Source organism: Chrysochloris asiatica, unplaced genomic scaffold (genome assembly GCF_000296735.1).
Source record: "Chrysochloris asiatica unplaced genomic scaffold, ChrAsi1.0 scaffold00138, whole genome shotgun sequence".
Taxonomy (NCBI): domain Eukaryota; kingdom Metazoa; phylum Chordata; class Mammalia; order Afrosoricida; family Chrysochloridae; genus Chrysochloris; species Chrysochloris asiatica.
The window spans coordinates 1977753-1995951 of record NW_006408656.1 but is presented as its reverse complement, the minus strand read 5'-3'; the positions used below and the strand labels follow the sequence as shown (position 1 = coordinate 1995951).

General features: G+C 40.9%; 1 pseudogene; it reads left to right on the top strand.

The window, feature by feature from the left end:
• The first annotated feature begins 877 nt into the window (after positions 1 to 877).
• Positions 878 to 18199, top strand: part of LOC102821066 — an 18425-nt pseudogene continuing 1103 nt past the window's right edge.

Sequence of the window (18199 nt, the reverse complement as noted above, 5' to 3'; positions counted from 1 at the left end):
AGTAGAAGTCAAGATTGGATAAAAGAAAGGATTGTACTGCTTCCTAAAGCAAAATGTACCATTGCATTCCCTCTCATGCTTTAACATAGGTTTGGGTTGTCAGGAGGGCACCTGGCTCTAAGGCAGAGAGAAGCGCAAGCATAGGGCTCATCTTCAGCCTTGGGCTAGAACAGGAGTGGGGGTAGTTGGTGTTCTTAAATTTTGCTCTTGGCGTCTCTGGCTCAGGCTTCTGTCAGTACAGACCTGCATCCCAGCCCCGCCCCAACTGTTGATTATACCCCTTGGGATGCATCATTGCTAGGAAAGCAGATGTGCCAGATGTGACATGTTTGAAAGAAAAAAAAAATCCCATCCCTCTGAGCCTTGGGGAGAGCTGCAAATCGCCATTTTGCTGCTGCTCATGTGGAGGGCAGGACTGAGACAGGGTTCAGGCCAGGTTTATACCCTCCTAGCCCCCCAGCATAAGGGTCTTCCAGCAACTAAGGAGCCAGATGTAGAAGAAGGGGAGTTAAGAGAAAAGAAAGAGAGACTGAGGTCCATATCAAATGAAAGAGACTTTGGTTGCATAATTGGTGGGCTTCCAGCTGCTTCATTTTAGTGGGTTTAGATTAGGCTCTTTCTATAAAGAGGTGCTGATGTGTGTGTGGTCTCTCAATGTTTTCTAGGAATTCAACCCTAAAGTATCACTTCAGTTTATCTATCAACTTCTTCTGGAGGACTCCCATGACTTCTTTGGAACCCTGCTCCATGCCCCCTCACTGTTCCTGCACTTGTTCCTAGTTGTTGTTTTTTTTCCCTGTCCTCAAAAACTGAGCTTAGAACTTTCAGTGTATCTTGTCCTTTGCCTGAGGGGGAGTCTCCTGAGCCTTGCTGACAGATGTCTCAGTCTGGGAAGCCCCAGCATGCTTTGCTTAGTGCCTCGCCGCCAAGACGGCGCCTGAGGTACCCTGATGTCAGCTACTCCCCCAGCCATTTACCAATGCTGATGGGATCGAAGAACAATTCCTTTGATAAGACTAAAAGGAGGTTGGTAGAAGAAATCCAAGAAGATTCTTGGGTGTATTCGGATGGTCTTTAAGTCTGAGGTCAAGGAAAAGTCACACAATAATGCAAAATGCCCACAGGATGGATAGATACAGTGGTTCTAAAATATCTACATCCATTAGAAATGTAGTTGATTCCTAAAAACTTCTGCTTAGATTCCTAGGAAGTAATTCTTGACTACATCTTCATCAAAGTGTTGACATTCCCTGTTTTCTAAACTGGATTACCAAAACATCTCCAAAGCTAACCCTAAGATTTTATTACCTCTTAGACATAACCAAACATCTTGTGGGACTAAGCTACTGGGCTTGAAGGCTAAGGATAATAATCTAGGGCGGCATCTAGGTCAATTGGCATAACATAGTTTATAAAGATAATACTCTACATCCTAATTTGGTGAGTAGCATCTGGGGTCTTAAAAGCTACAAGTAGGCAGCTAACATGCAACTGTTGGTTTCTTCCCATCTTCCCATCTGGAGCAAAGGAGAATGAAAAAGTCAAATACTTAAGGAAGCAAAGGACTAATAGCCCACAGGAACCATAACCTCAAGTAACCTGAGACCAGAACTACATGGTGCTTGACTATTGCTAATGACTGCTCTGACCAGGAACACAATAGAAGGTCTCAGTTGGAGTGAGTGAAAAATGTAGAACAAAATTCAAATTCATAAAAAGACCAGACTTACTCTGACCTGGTCAGAGACCAGAGAAACCCCTGAGACAACTGCCTCAAGACAATCTTCTAACTTGGAACTGAAACCACCTTTTAGCCAAATAGATTGGCCTATAAAATAAACAACACTCAGAAGGAATATGCTACCTAGAATAACTAACTATAAAAACACCAAAAGGGCAACATCTGCCCAAAAGTAAAGATGAGAATATAGGGAGGAGTGGAGAAACCAGGTGAATGGAAATGGGGAACCCAGAGACTGCTGACACATGGCAGAGAACACAACCAATGTCAGGTAACAATTTGTGTATGATCAATTGAATGAAAATAAATACATTATGTAAACTTTCACCTAAAACACAATAAAATGTAAACAGCAACAACAAAAAATAGACCCTATTTCCTATAAATTAGTAATTGGTTATCTTCGTCAGCTAGGAGTCTACTGATTAAAGCAAATCTCAGAGTAACTATGTCCTCAACTCTGTCCTTAATCCTAATCCTGAGGTGGTTGTTAAACACCATGGAGAGGATTTCCAGAACCCTGGTGTGGCTGTAGGGTAAGCATTAAAGTCCAATGCTAACAGCAAGGTGAGCAGTTAAAACCCACCAGCCGCTCTCAGAAACCCTGTACAGGGCCACTATGAGTCAGAATCGACTTGACGGCACACAACAACAACAACATAGGGATTTCCAAGGACTAGCTGGTGGGTTTGAACCATTGATCTTGTGGTTAGCAGTCCAGTGCTTATCCTACAGTGTGATACCAGGACTCCATAAATGAAGCTTAACTCAAATCTCAATTCTAGCCCTGCTTTTCTTCTTTTACTTCCCTCTACCCCCACCCTCTTTGCATAGGATGATTTGGGAGTAGGAGGGGGCTGATGAGGAGAGGAGAGGATGAGGAATGCCTCTGGGGAAAAGGAGGAGGAGGAGATCCAGCCAGAGAGACCTGGAGGAGCCAGTGTGGTATCTGAGAGCCCGGGGCATGATCCTGGTACTTGCCAAGCCATGAGTCACGACATCGTTTTCCATGGCATTTTGTTGGGGGTGTGTCTGGGCTGGCTGGTAAACAGACTTGCTTAGAATGAGGTGTTTCCCCTCTGCTCTTCTCTTTAAGGTTTGGAAGAAGGGAAAAAAATCTTCTGTCCTAAGGGTCCTTCTCCCCCTTGTTCTTTTAGATTTCACAGAGCTCAAGCAAAACAAAACAAAATACTTAGTGCTTAAAATTCTTTGTCATTAGCTGCAAGGAAAGCATGGAGAGAGGAAATCTCTGAGTATCCAGAGTCTTTAAGCTTCCAAACATGAGAGGTGACCTAGTCCAATCCCCTGAGCGTCATCCCATCAGGGACGCTGAGTTGCTCCGTTCTGCAGTGTGCCCTCTCATGACAGGGCCCACGCTCTACCCCACCTCCCTCCCACTGTAGTCATTGCCAAATTCCAGATAGGTATCCATTGTGGCTGGATAGAGATCTTTATGGGGGTAAACCTACGTTTGTGGATGAATTAGCAGTTGGAAACATCTGTGGAACATTTCCTGTACCTGGTACCTATCCTGGCTAATTTCAGGCATGATGCATCAGTTTTCTATCTACCAAATGGGACTAGTCTTGATCTTTACACTTAGGGAAGGGAGAGCAGAGGCAGGATACTAATGACTGTTTTCTGATGTTGAGGAATGGTTAGGATTATTATTGTTTATTCTTTGGGGAAGCCAGACAACCATCAGCCTGACTCTAAACACATGTAGTTCAACACACTTGCTGTCCTTAGGGCTTCTTCCCCCTCTATCCTAGTTCACATCTGCCAATCCTATTGTAACCACTCTAGGTAGACAGGACTCCAGGGGAAGGAAGGTGCCTGGTTCTTTGATGTCTTTCCTCCAGGCCTCATTTTCATGGCCGGGAGCAAAATTTACATTCCCCTCACCTCACAGATGTAGCTCCTGTTCCAGTTTCCTCTGCAAAGTTTGGAGGATAAAGGTCCTCTAAGGGTTGTTATTTTTGTTGTTGTGAAGTGCCATTGTGTTGGTTCCAACTCATAGCAACCCTGTATAGGGTTTCTGAGGAGCAGCTGGTGAGTTTGAACCATCAACCTTGTGGCCAGTAGTCCAGTGATTGATTAGTCTATAGCACTACACCAGGACTCTCTAAGGGTACAAAACATCAGTTAGGAAGTGACACTAACAGGATTTAACATATCATATGCTATGAGAGACCTCAATGCATCAACATACAATACTCCAACTAAGGCTAGTGGTTCACCTTGTTGAAGATTTGGAACAATGTATACATCAAAATGTGTTTAAGTCAAAAGAGAGTTGGGGTCAGAACTCCTGCCAGCTGCCTCCTTTTATTTTCTTGACATAATACTAAAATGTTATGATAACATTATTGGCGTGATGCTGTAGGATAATGCACTGGACTGTAAGGTCAGCGGCTCAAACTCACCAGCTGATCCTTGGAAACTCTATACTAGGTCGCGGCACTCAACAACAACAACAATATTTAAATATCATTTTACCAAAGAACTAATGGAACATGCAAACTGCAACCTCCGCTACCCTGAGATAGTGCCTGGCTACAACTACCCACCACTCTGATCAGGATCACAATAGAAAATTTTGAACAGAGTGGGAGAGAAAGCAGAACAAAATTCACAAGCATTGAAAAAGACCATGCATACTGGTCTGATAGAGATGGGTAGAAACCCCCAAACACTTTCAAGCCTGGAACTGAGCCCACCCCTGGGGATCAATTAATAGGCCTATAAAATGAATATTAATACCAGGGGGAAATGTACTCCTCAGTACAATCAACTATACCAGACCAAAAGGGCAATATTTGCCCCAAAACAAAGCTCTGAAAGCAGAAGGAACAGGAAAGAAGGTCAAATGGAAACAGGAAGCCCAGAAAGGAAGTGACAAGAGTACTGTTACATCGAGGAGATTGCATCCAATGTCACGAAACAAAATGTGCATAAATTGTTGGATGGAAAACGAATTTGTCCTGAAACTGTTCATCCAAATTACAATAAAAATTAAAAAAAAAAAAATCAGCATTTTACAGTTTTCAAAATGTGTGCTTGGAATAGTTATTCTTGTTGTATAAATCTGGAAACTGAGGTGCAGAATACGTGATTTCCTCAAGATTACAGAACTAGTGACATTTGATCAACAGTGAGTAATTGTTGCAAGGTAACTGAAGGTTTGTTTTTTGTCCAGCTGTGAAAGAAAGAATTAGGGAGATCTTCCTGAATTATTTCCCAAGTGGAGAGTGCAAAGTTCCTAATGAAGGTACAGACTTGTTCTTAACTTAGAAAGTTGGTAATGATATGGTCTTGGCCTGGGGCCCAAAAGAAATGAAGTAAAAAATACAAAGTAAATCTATCTACAAGGTCAAGAAAATATTGACAGCTGAGAAACAAGTGTCATCCATTTGCTGGTTGATCATATTTAATTGCTGAGATTTTGGACATTCTAAGTATTCTGATTTAGAAGGAACCACCAGAGGCTATTTTGTCTAGGTCCCCACATCTGTCTCATACTGGCAATATGTGATTGGCTCTTCAGTTCTAAAAGATATTACGGGAACAGGAACCCTTTGCTGTTTGGGGCCACACCTGTCTATCAACAACAATCCAAATCCCTTTTGCTGCTATGTTACTAGTTCCATGTCGGTGGAAGTGGGGAATAGGGAATATATAGTATATGTATGTGGTAGAGTCCTGGTGTGGTACTCTAGGATCAGCACTTGACTGCTAACCACAAGGTTGACAGTTTCAAACCCACCAGCTGCTCCTTGGAAACCCTACACAAGGTCACGATGAGTCAGAACTGACTTGATGGCACTTGACAAAAGCTATATATATATACTACATATGTAAATATATACAGATACATAAATTATATACAGAGACTTTTTTTAATTGTTTTGAATTTTCCAGAATCATAGCCATTCATAAGTTTAAAATTGGTATTTCATACTGTTCATGTCTCTTTAGCCTAAGTAACACCAACTTCCATGGCCTTTGCTTTTTACTTCTAGCTTGTGAATAATACTGGTTGGTCCAGGTCTTTCTGGAAGATCAAGACTCCAAGAATATGAAGCCCTATTATTTCTTTCTTCTCTGACTCAGGCTGTTCTTGCCTTTTTCCTTTGTTTGTTAGTAAAAACTTCCTAACAGGGCTCTTCTCCTTCAGCACTGTCTCTTAGAACTATCCTAAACACTTGCAAGATTTATCTTCCTAAAACATGGCTTTAATATGCCACTTTTCTGCTCAGACACTTTTGCTGGTTTCCATGGCTACTTTGTTGAGTGCTTGCCATGTGTCAGACGCTATAGTGCATGTCTTATATGTGATATTTAATTTAGTCATTACATCAGTGCTATGAGGAAGTCAAAGATGAGAGCACAAAGGCACATAGTACTTAAATAACTTGCCCAAAGTCTCATGGCTGAAAAGAGATAGTACTGAGATTTGAACCCAAGCATTTTGGTCCCAGAGCCCATGTACTCCATAATACTCTGCATATATATTTCAAATGTATAGAGGTAGTCCCTGAGTATGAACGAAATCTATTATTAGCTGTGTAAGAATTTATAGATAAATCAAAACAGGTGCATACAGTTTTTATTTCACCTTATTTTGTTGTTGTTGTTGTTAAGTGCTGTTCAGTCACTTCTGACTCACAGCAACTCTGTAGAGGGTTTCTGAGAAGTGACTGGTGGTTTGAACTGCCGACCTTGCGGTTAGCAGTCTAGTACTTATCCTATATTGGGACAACAGGACTCCTAGCCTTACTTTAGTGACAAGAAAAAAAAAAAAAAAGCCTTGGTGGTGCCATGGTTAAAGCACTCGGATGTTGACTGAAAGGTTGGTGATTCAAAGCCACCAGTTACTCTGTGGGAGAATGATGTGTCAGTATGCTTCTGCAAAGACATACAGCCTTGAAAACCCTCTGGGGCAATCTATTCTGTTCTGTAGGGTCACTGTGAGTTGGAATCTACTGAGGATGGTGGGTTTTGGGTTTAGTGCAAGAAAAGGCTTGTGAAAGGTCATCATGATGAAGAACTTGTTACAAGTAAGGGTTGGTTCATTCCTTTCAAAGTGAGGGCAAATTTACATAACATTAAAGGGTAAGTACAAACAAGGTGTTCATAAGTCAGACGTTCGTAACCAGGGACTGCCTGTATACCATTTCTACTAATGGCAGTACCTGTCATATCTTTTTGTGTCAGAAACAGTAAACACAATGCACTATTTACAAAGAAATGTTTGTTAATGATTATGATGATGAAGCAAAAAAACAACCACAAAAAAAACAGTTCTATGGTGAATTAGACATGGAGGAAGGAAGAATTTTCATTGTGATTACCCAATTTGTCCTCATTGGTGCATCCGATTAAGCACTTGACTGCGAGTCCAAGATTGGTGGTTCACTTAAGAAAACATGATTGATGATCTGCTTCTAAAAGGTCACAGATTTGAAAATCCTACAGGGTCACCAGGAGTCAGAATAGACTTTGACAGCAACAGTCTAGTTTACCTAGAAGAATATGGACTTCTTGATTCTCATGGACAGTCCTGACTCCGCTTCAAGAGCCCCTACTGAGTTCTTCAGTAGGTGAAGGAATCCTCTAGGGATTTATATCTTTAGGGAGTGTAATAGGTTTAATTATTTCCCCCCACCCCCCAAAAAAAAAAAATTTCAACTGGCTGGACCATGATTCTCAGTGGTTTGGCAATTATGTAATGATGTACATCCCCTTACTCAGGTCACCTCCCTGACCTGATATAAGGGGAGTTTCTCTGGAGTATGACCTGCATTACCTTTTACCTTAAAAGAAGCAAGCAGAGAACTAGGAACCTCAGTACTATCAAGAAAGAAGAGTCAGTAATATAGTGTGTCCTTTGAATCCAGGGTTCCTGTGCTGAGAACCTTCTACACCCAGGGAAAGATTGATGCCAAGACACATTAAGATCTCCAAGGAATGCCAGCTACACAGATATTGAAAGGAAACAAGGACCTTTCTTGCGAACTAATAGAGAGAAAAAACCTTTCCTGAGAACTGGTGCTTTGAATTTGTACTTCTAGCCTCCTAAACTGATAGAATAAATCTCTGTTCATTAAAGCCATCCATTTGTGGTATTTCTGTTAAAGCAGCACTAGATAACTATGACAGGAAACTCCCAGGCTAATGGAAGTGACTTGCAAGTTCAGGCACTGAATCAGCAAAGAGTTTTGAACTTCTGGTTTGCTATGATGGTAGAAGACGATGATGAGTAGACCCCAGAGATTAATGCTCTTTGACAATCTATGTCTCCTGAAAGATGTTTCCAGCTGTCTGTCAGGAGACATAGATTGGTTGTGGCAAAGGGAACTCAGCTGGTGTGTGTAGTGTGCCAGTCTTCTTTCAGTTCCTTATCTAAAGGTAAGAGAGAGACAGTGATGATTTGCCCCTGAACAAGGTAGAAATTTATACAACATACAGGATCGCTATGAGTTGGAACTGACTCGGCACTTAACAACAACAAGGTAGTTTCAAGCAGCAGAAATGACTTGAAACTATAATCAGGGTCTCACATGTAACCACCTAAATGTCTCAGTCTCCCAAATTGGGGGTGGAGAGGTGTTACAGTTTCTGTCAGAATGACTCCATACTCCAATTGCCTGTTTGTGCCCCCTACCCCTCACCCCCACTCACACTTTGCATAAGTGCCCTGCCCTGAAGCAAGAGCTGAGATATCAGTTTTTGGGGAAAGTGAGATGCAGCGTGGCCTGACAAATGGGTGGGTCTCCACCCCTCGCCCAGTTTACGAGCCCAGGGTGGCTCCCTCCTTCTTACACCCTCCCTCACTTTATGGCCCTGCTGCAATCTTTGATGTCTTCTTTTCCTCAAGGGGTGGTGGGGAAGAAAGAAGCCAACCCCAGCCAAAGCGGTCCTGCCCGTGGTAGTTCTCATGTAAGCAAAGGTATTCTAGGGAGTAGGACAGAGATTTAGCATAAGGAGTAGGTTGGACAAATTGACACACAGTGAAGCCTCCTTTCAGATCAGTATCTCTTTGGGAAAGACTGACATTTTATTCTATCTCTTTCACTGTGTTAGAAAGACTATGTGGGCTTTAAAGTGAGCCAGATCTGGGTTCAAATCCTAAACCCTCCACATTCTAGCTTTTTGATCTTAGGCAAGTCGCTTAATGCTTTGAAATTCAGTTTCCTTCGCATTTTCTAAGTATATTCCTTGAATGAGGAATCTACTATTCATTCACAGGATGTTGTGGGAACTAAGTGAAACAAGCACATAAAGTGCCTGGTACTATTAACCAGTCGATTCAAGTGTTTTATATCTAAATTTGTTCCTCTAACTGAAAGTTAAGTTCCTTGATGTTTTTGTTGTTAAGTGCCATCAAGTTGGTTCCGACTTAGAGCAACCCTGTATAGAGTCTTCAAGGAGCAGCTGGTGGGTTTGAACTGACAACTTTGTGGTTGGCAGTCCATTGTTTATCCTAAAGCACCATACCAGAAGTCCAAGCTCCTTGATGTTGTTGTTGTTGTTAAGTGCCATTGAGTCAGTTCTGATTCATAGTGACCCTGTATAGGGTTTCCAAGGAGTGGCTGGTGGGTTTTAACAACTGACCTTGCAACTCAAACCGACACTGCGACCCAACGCCTGTAGCACCACACCAGGACTCCTAAATTCCTTGATAGTAGGGATCTAATCTGCTTGTTCCTCTCCAAATCCCTCCACCTTCTCAGGCCTCTTTGCCTCTCTCTCTTTTTTTTTCTTAATCATTTCTCCCCTTTCCACTTCCTTACAAATTCCCAGTGAATGGAGAGCATCTCCTACATTAGAGAACCCTGTAAACAGGCCCCTCTCCACACCTGGCAGTTTTCCCTCTGCTCTACAAGTTCCCTCTACCCTCCATTAAAATTAGTTTATTTACTTTGCTCCTATTCTTATCCATCTATAATTTTTATTTTATAGACACCATAATGGTCTGGGGCCATCCTTACTGAATCACTAACTGGTCTTACTTTAGAATTTAATTTGGTTTTATTAAAATTACTAAAATTCTCCCTGGCCTGGGCAGGTGTAGACCTGGAAAGGGCAAATACTCTTTGAGCTGTTGACTGTGAGGCCCCTCCCCATTGGTAGGTTGCCAGGTCCTTCAGTTTTTGCATTTAGCCACAATGGATGAGTCTTCCGCATTCAGGCAGGGTCTGTATGTGTGAGTGTATCTTTGTCTAATTTTGCCTTCTATAAATCTCAGACTTCTACTACATTTATCTCCTAAACCCCATTTCTATACCCTTATTGAGAGAAAATGCTCATCTACCTTCCCTTTGCCTTTTCTAAATTCATAAATGAGAATTTAAAGAAATCCCAGGTAGCTGGTGTAAATGCAGCTGCAAGCAGTGAACGCACCATTGGTGTCTGATAGGGACATAGGGAGGAAGGCAATGTGTATGTGTGTGTAGTTGTCTAAATATAGCTTGAAGTGTAGATGTTTCTCAAGTGACTTGTATAAATGTACCCATGGTGACTAGCCTAGAACTACAAGAATATAGATTTATGCTGCCTGTGGAAAGAACTATAATACATCTTGGATGGCTAAAGAAGTTGCCTACAAGAAGCCACTCTGCCTATATTTGGGAGTGTACATAGACACACTCTAACACATAGATTCTCTCAGAAATAATTTTTGGTGAGACATCAACTACAGAATTAGGTTTTAGATTGTCTTTATTTCCAGGAAAGTGAGATATATGAAAATCTTGGGGGGGGGGGGAATTGATTTTTTTTTTTTTTGGTTAGATTTTAAAATATGTTACTTTAAAAAAACAAAACTATTGTGAACTGAGTTAAGGTTTACAGAACAGATCATCAGCTTACATTCAATAAATCATACACTTCATTTCATCTCAATGATTGCATTCCCCTCACTGTAATATCATTTAGCTCACTTCCTCCCTGTTTCTTGCTCCCATTTTTCCTTCTTTTCCAACCTTTCTAAATTTTATCCTTGAGTAAATGCTGCCCTTTTGATCTTGAATGGTTGACAATTTTACCGTGTGTATACCTCACTAATGTTGTCTCCCTGGTGACTGAAAATGGCTTACTCCTTTTTATTAAAAATATCTCCATTGTTGTTAAGTGCCTTTGAGTCAGTGCCCACTTATAGTGACCCTTTATATAGTTTCTAAGGAGCGGCTGATGGATTTGAACCTCCCACCTTAAAGTTTAAGCCTTGTTGTTGTTAATTGCCATAGAGTCAGTTCCGACTCATAGTAACCCTGCTTCACCAGGAGTGGCTGCTGAGCTTGAACCACCAACTCTGCGGTTCAAATTGACCTTGCAGTGCATTAACCGGCAGTGCCACATCAGCACTCCGCGGTCTCCGTTGTTGTTGTTGTTGTTAAGTGCCGTGGAGTCAGCTCCGACCCACAGCGACGCTGTATAGGTTTTCTGAGTAGTATTTTGGGGGTTGCACCTGGAAACAGTAGAGGAGGAAATAGGATTCAAAGAAAATGAAAAGAAAACTAAAGTAACTTTCTGAGTTGAATTTCTCATATTTTACCCTGATGGTCAAGAGTCTGCACAGAACCCATTGTGCTAAGGATATAGATGAGAAGCAGAAGATTCAGGACAAATACTTCCTAAGTCCATGGAAGTCTTTGTCTTACTCCCCTTTCTGAAGAGACATTTTCAGTTATGGCAAGTACCTCCCTCTGCCTCCCCCACCCCAACTGCTGTATATAATCCTAGAATCCAGGTGAATGTTTTCTCACCTCTGTTTACCCACACCCAGATATCTCCTGAGGAACTGGGCAATTTGGAGTCCTGGTGTGGCGCTGTAGGATAAGCACCGGACCACAATGGCGGTAGTTCCAACTCACCAGCCGCTCCTTGGAAACCCTATACAGGGTAGCTATGCGTCGGAACCAACTCGATGGCACTAGACAACGACAATTCCGACCCTATGTGGGCAAAGTAGAACTGCTTGGTAGCGTTTCCAAGGCTGTAAATATTTATGAAGCACACTGCCTCATCTTTCTCCCAGAGTGACCGGTGGGTTCTAATCACTGACCTTTCAGTTAGCAGACCAACACTTAACCCACGACACCACCAGGGCTCCTTTTTACTACAGAACACCATAAAATTAGGAGTCCTGGTTGAGTAGTGGATTGGGCTGCTAACCTCAGATGGACTGTTTGATCCTACGAGCCGCAACTCGGGAAAAAGATGAGGCTTTCTGCTCCCGCAAATATTGACAGCCTCGGAAAACCGATTCAACAGCACACCACCACCACCATCATAAAATTAGGGCAGAGAGCTGTTAGACTAAGAATCTCTGAATTAAAACCTTGACTTCATTCCCTTCCCACTGTCTTGCTTGACTGGAAAAGCACAGGTGAGAATTTGGTAATTAGTAAAAACACCCTAAACAGGGTCATAAAGACACTGTTTGAGTCTTTTTTTCTCAGTTCAAATCTGCCTGTTGCTTCAGAGAAAAGTAGGACTAGAGATAGGGTGAAAAAGAGCTTTGTTTTGGGAATCATGTAGGGACTCCAGTTCTCCTTTAAGGATCTAATTTTGAATCTAGAGGGTTGAATGAGAAACAAGACCATTTCAGGCATTTGAAAATTGACATTTTTCTCACCATTTTGCTTTTCCTTTTTAAAAAATAATGTAACTTGGAAGAATATGATTATCCTAAAACATTTTATTTTTTAATTAAAGAGGGTTCATTATACAACCCGTCTCATCTCGTCTCAGAGGAGGGAAACCCTGTGTTCAGCAAGTTTGCTGAGAAATAATTATAGGTTCAGCTCTTCCCCAGGCCCCGAAATTCAATTAAAAAATTTTTTTGTTTTGTTTTAAGTTGCTTGCACTCACATGGTACGTATGTGTGCATGTGCGTGTGTGTGTGTCCCAGTTTTCCTTGTAACTATTCTGGGAATGGATCCTCAAATGTGAGACTTTTAAAAGACAATCTGTACCCCTCCCCCAGCCCAATTTCTTGGCTATCTATATGTGAGTATATGATGAAAAATGCTTCTATGCAAGGAATCTTGCAGGTTTTTTTTTGTTTTGTTTTTTTTTTTTGCTTTTGGCTAGAATCACCCTGTTTGTCTACCAGTCCCCAATCTGGGTTGTATTGAATTAGATCAGTACACATCAGTGGCTCTCAACCGTGATTGTAGGCAGAATCACTGGAGGAACTTTTAAAACAGTGGAGATGGCTGAGACCTCTCCCAGAAATATAGATGTTTTTGGTTTGGGGAGGAGCTAGGCATCAGAAGCTTTTAAAAGCTTCACAGGTGATTCTATGTTCAGTCAGGGGTGAGAATCCTGAATAGAAGGAAACTGTATTTAGACAGCACTGATGGTGTGTGGATTTGGTAATTAGCAGACACCCAAGCAGGGTCTTGAAGACCTGGATTTGACTGCTTGCACTGCTCTACTCAGTGTGTAGTTATTTTAAACAGTTTAAGCATAGGGGACTAGGAGCCCTGGTAGCATAGTGGGTTCTGAGTTGGGCTGCTAACTGCAATATCAGCAGTTTGAATCTACCAGCAGCTCTGTGAGAGAAAAAAAAATGTGGTTTTCTGCTCACTTAAAGATTTACAGTCTCAGAAATCCTATACATGGTTGCTGTGAGTCAGAACCAACTCCATGGCACACAACAAACCAACCAAGTTTAGGGGACAGAGGGTTATCTGTCTATTTTATCCAAACTCTGGTCTTATTTCAATACAGGTTAGAGCAAGATTCAATTGTTTTTCCTTCCTTCCCATCCTACCCCCACCTCTTCCGTATTCCAAGGAAGGAGACAGTTCTATTGTAGGACTGGATTTGTTTATTGCAGTATAGAAAGATTAGAAAACAGTGCACCATCTATAGATGACAGACCCAACATAAAATTGACTATGTTTACAGCCTTCTAGAAGGTAGAACAGTATTTATGGGTTCATTTAGACCATGGTTGACTTCTCCCCCAGTTTAAAAAGGAAGTAGCTAAAAGTCCCCAGGCTCAGGGCACAAGTCCTCATCCAGTAATATGAAAAGAGGGAGAGTAGAGTGTGGGAGGCCAGATTTTCACTAGATAATAAACCAAAATAGACAGGTCTAATATAAATCTAATAAATGAAATAATAAAATAGATCATATAAATGTGCTTATGAATCCCCATACATCTCAGCATATAAACATGTATATATAGATATATATAGCTTACATAATGTGTATATATGCATGTGCAGATTTAAATAGATTTGTATATAAATATATATAACTATATAGGCATGGAGCTATTTTAGACATACATTTAAAAAATTGTAGCTATTTTCATGTTCTGACCGAGAGTAGAAGTTTCCTTGATCCTGATGTTTCAAGGTATTTAGATACAATGATGTTGTTGTTATTAAGTGTCATCAAGTCAGTTCTGATTTATAGCTACCTTTTATAGGTTTTCAGGGAGAAGCTGGGAGGTTTGAACTAAAGCCCTTGTGGTTAAAGTATGTATATGTGGTTTAGTTTGTATAGTTACATTTGTTGCCATTTATATTAGTTTTTTGGGAGGAAGGGTATTCATTTTGTGTAATAACTAAGTGAATAATTCAGACCCAGTTGTCTAGTTGTATTCTTAAGTGCCATGGAGTTGGTTCCAACTCTTAGTGACCCTGTATAGGGTTTCTGAAGTTTTAAATCTTTGTAGGGCAGAATGCCTCAGCTTTCTCCTGAGGAGCAACTGGTGGGCTTGAACCACTGACCTTGTGGTTTGTAGCCTAATGTTTATCTTAGAGTGCCACTGCACTCCCATTTATCTAGTTTAGAATTTAGATACTCTTGAATTTATTAATTATGCGAATTCAGTTCTAAAATCTTTACTTATTTGTATATGTGTATATATATTGTATATATATTGTTGTTAAGTGCTATTGAGTCGATTCCAACTCATATCTACCCTGTATAGGTTTCCAAGGAGCAGGTACACAGTTTGAACTGCCAACATAGGTTAGCAGTCAGCAATTACTAATTTGAATTTGGGGTCCTAGTGTGACACTGTAGGATATGCATTGGACTGCTAACTGCAAGGTTGGCAGTTCAAACCCACTAGCCACTCCTCGGAAACCCTATATAGGGTCACTATGCACTTAACAACAACAATTTGAGTTTAGGGTCCTGTGTAGTCTGTAGAATAAGCACTGGATTGCTAACCAAAAGGTCAGTGGTTCAAATCCATCACCTAACTCTCAGAAACCCTATACAGATTCGCTATGAGTCGAACCGACTCAAGGACACACAACAACAATTTTAATGTACTTCATTTTGCTTTGGGGGATACATATGTAAGGTGAATAGATAGTAGGACCTGTTAGATCCATTTTCCAATGATCCACACTCTTGGAGGAAGGAAGAGTGAAAAATTATCAAAGAGACAGCTAAGAAAAAGAATTTCAATTTGGCTTGTGTTGAAGTTAGAATCTCAATTTTTATCCTCTTTCTTGCATGTGCATACACACATACACATTCACTCTTGTTGTTGTTGTTAAGTGCTGTCCAGTCATTCCAACTCATAGCAGCCCTGCATAGGGTTTTCTGGGAGTAGATGGTGGATTTGAACTGTCAACCTTGCAGTTAGCATTCCAGTGCTTTTCCTACAACACCAGAATGCTGACCCTAATTTCCTTCTGGATTGCACTGACCAAAGCATGATGGTTCACAGAGGGGAAGACATGAAGCTAAGCAGACTGCAGAGACAATGACAGACTAGCACACACTCTCCAAATATGCAGACGCATACTAACATATGTAGAGGTGTGCTTTTGTCCCAAAGGGGCTTAACTAACACATTGTTTACAAACCACTACAAACTTCTTAACTCAGTTCCCTGACATTTCTGCTTATCTCCCAGTTAGACTCTGTTTCTGAAACTGTTTGAAACTGAAACACATATTGAAACTGTGTTTCCCCAAACTACATCGTAGAGCTGGTGCTCAGGGTCACGTGGTGAACAATGGGAAGTGGAAAACCCACTGTCATTTACCTCAACCTGGGCTGAGGCTCCCAAGACACTGCTTCACAGGTCCATTCAGGGTGATTCTTATGAAAAAGAATATAGAGGAGTTTTAATAAGATTTCTCTTTGTCTTTCTCTGGGATGGTTCTGTAATAACTTAGCTTCAAACATACATCTCTTAACTTGTTGGTAAAACCAAAATGAGGCTTATGAGAGGAGGTAAACAACTTTGCTTTGGAAAAAAAAGACAACCCTGTTCAAACCCAAGACTGATAATTTATGGATGAAATAAAATAAAGGGGATTTTATGAATTGTTCTATATCAGACCTCTCATTTTATTAAATGTTTGCAGCATGATCAACTTTTGTTATCTTTCTTGAATCCAAATCTTCACTTTGGCAAATAGGTCAGAATTGTTTTGTTCATTTTATGGATGTTGCTCTGTTTCATCCACACTATTAGTGGAAGAGAGCAGTGTCGTGGCTCTGTAGGGTAAACACTATACTATGAACCTCAAAATTGGCAGTTCAAGCCTGCCAGTCACTCTGCAGGAGAAGGATGAGACTTTCTGCTCCTACAAAGATTTACAGTCTCAGAAACCCTTTACAGGTGTGCTATGAATTGGAACTGACTCAACAGCATACAACAGCAACAAATTGGTGGAAGAAGCTTGGTGGTGCAGAGTTAACCAAAAGGTGGTGACATCTAACCAAAAGGTTGGAAGTTCAAACCTACTAGCTGGACCACAATAAAAAGATTTGACAGATTGTTTCCATAAAAAATTTACAGACTTAGAAACCCTAAGGGGCAGTTATACTCTTCCTGGTAAGCTTGTTATGAGTTGGAATCGACTGGATGCCACTGGGTTTGATTTTCTTTTTTTGTTGGTGGTACCATTTATTAATCGTAATGTAGGAGTATCAGCTTTCCAGTTTTCAGCTGGGAGATACATCGTCCACACTATGTAGGTTTGTGCTAGCAGAATAAAGGGAAGCAAATGGGGCTGAGGCTATTGATTGATTTATACAGTAAAGATTTTTTGAACTCCTACTATATGCCACCTTGCGGTTCATACTGACCTTGCAATCCAGTGCTTATCCAACAGTGGCACACTGGGACAGCTTAGAAAACAGTATGTGTTCAAATTGATTTGGTGGCACTAAACAACAACTCTGTCAGGAACTATGCTAGTTCTGGAATAGTAGAAAACATGATCTTTGCCCACAATGTACTCACAGCATTAATGGAGGAAACTAGAATATTAATATATATATAGTATAATATAATGCATCAAGTGCAGTGAAGGAAATCACGTGCACAAGATATTATGAAAGCGTAAAGGAGAGGTAAGGATGGGAGGTAGACTCTCAAGAAGGAGAAGATAATGAGAGCTGAACTTGATTCATCTTTATATCATCTAGGCCTAACTATGGGACCATGTTTATTGAATGCATTAATCAAGAATTTGTTAAATATCTTGAAATACAGTAGCAAAAACACTGTCCTATGAGTTAGGAGTTCTGGGTTCTGATTTAGGCTTTGTGATTGGTTACTTTGGCCGTGTCATTGCTTGTCAAGATGAAATCAGGGGAAGGTCCTGGACCAATTCTAGACCTCTATTTCCCTGGTCATAGGACTCCTGGCATGGCACTGTAAGATAAGCACTGGACTGCAAACCACAAGGTAAATGATTCAAACCCACTAGTGCTACTTGAAAACCTTATACAGGGTTGTTATGAGTTAGAACCGACTTGGTGGCACTTAACAATGACAATAAAATATATCATTCTCTTTCCATTACAAAGTTGAGTCTAAAATTATCCACACTCTGGCTTTAGAATTATTTTAATCAACTTTTAGAAAAGACAAATACATCATTTTTTGACATAAGCTCCTTGCTTTTCAATACACTTTGTTCATCTGTCAACAGGCTTTCATACTCCCTTATTAAAAAATGTTTTAGGCTGAGCTGTGAGCCACAAATGCACTGCTGTCTTCACATCTTCATCAGAGGTGAAACTTCATCCTTGTAGGGCTACTTTCAGGGGACCTAAGGTTAAAGTCCAATGGAGTATAATCAGGACTATAGAGAAGATGCTTTAACACCTCAAAACAAAATTTTTGCTGAGTCAACAGTGTAGGCAAAGGTGTGGGAGCGTGCATTGTCATGCAAGATCACAATTCCCTTGGATAGCAGTCCTCCAGAGTTTGTCCGAAGTTTAGGCTTCAGCTCTTCAGCATGTTACTGTTAATTGTTGAACCTTTTTCCTAAGAGTATTCTAATACTGGCCCTTTTGAATCCCAGAAAACTGTAAGCCACAATTTTCCAGTTGATGGCTGACTTTTTTGTTTTTTTTTTCACTTCCCCTTCTGGGTGACGTGCGTGGTTGTCAGTCAAAGCATATATTTCCCTGGCGTCTTAGTCTTGGAAGAGAATTTGCACTGAGAGGATC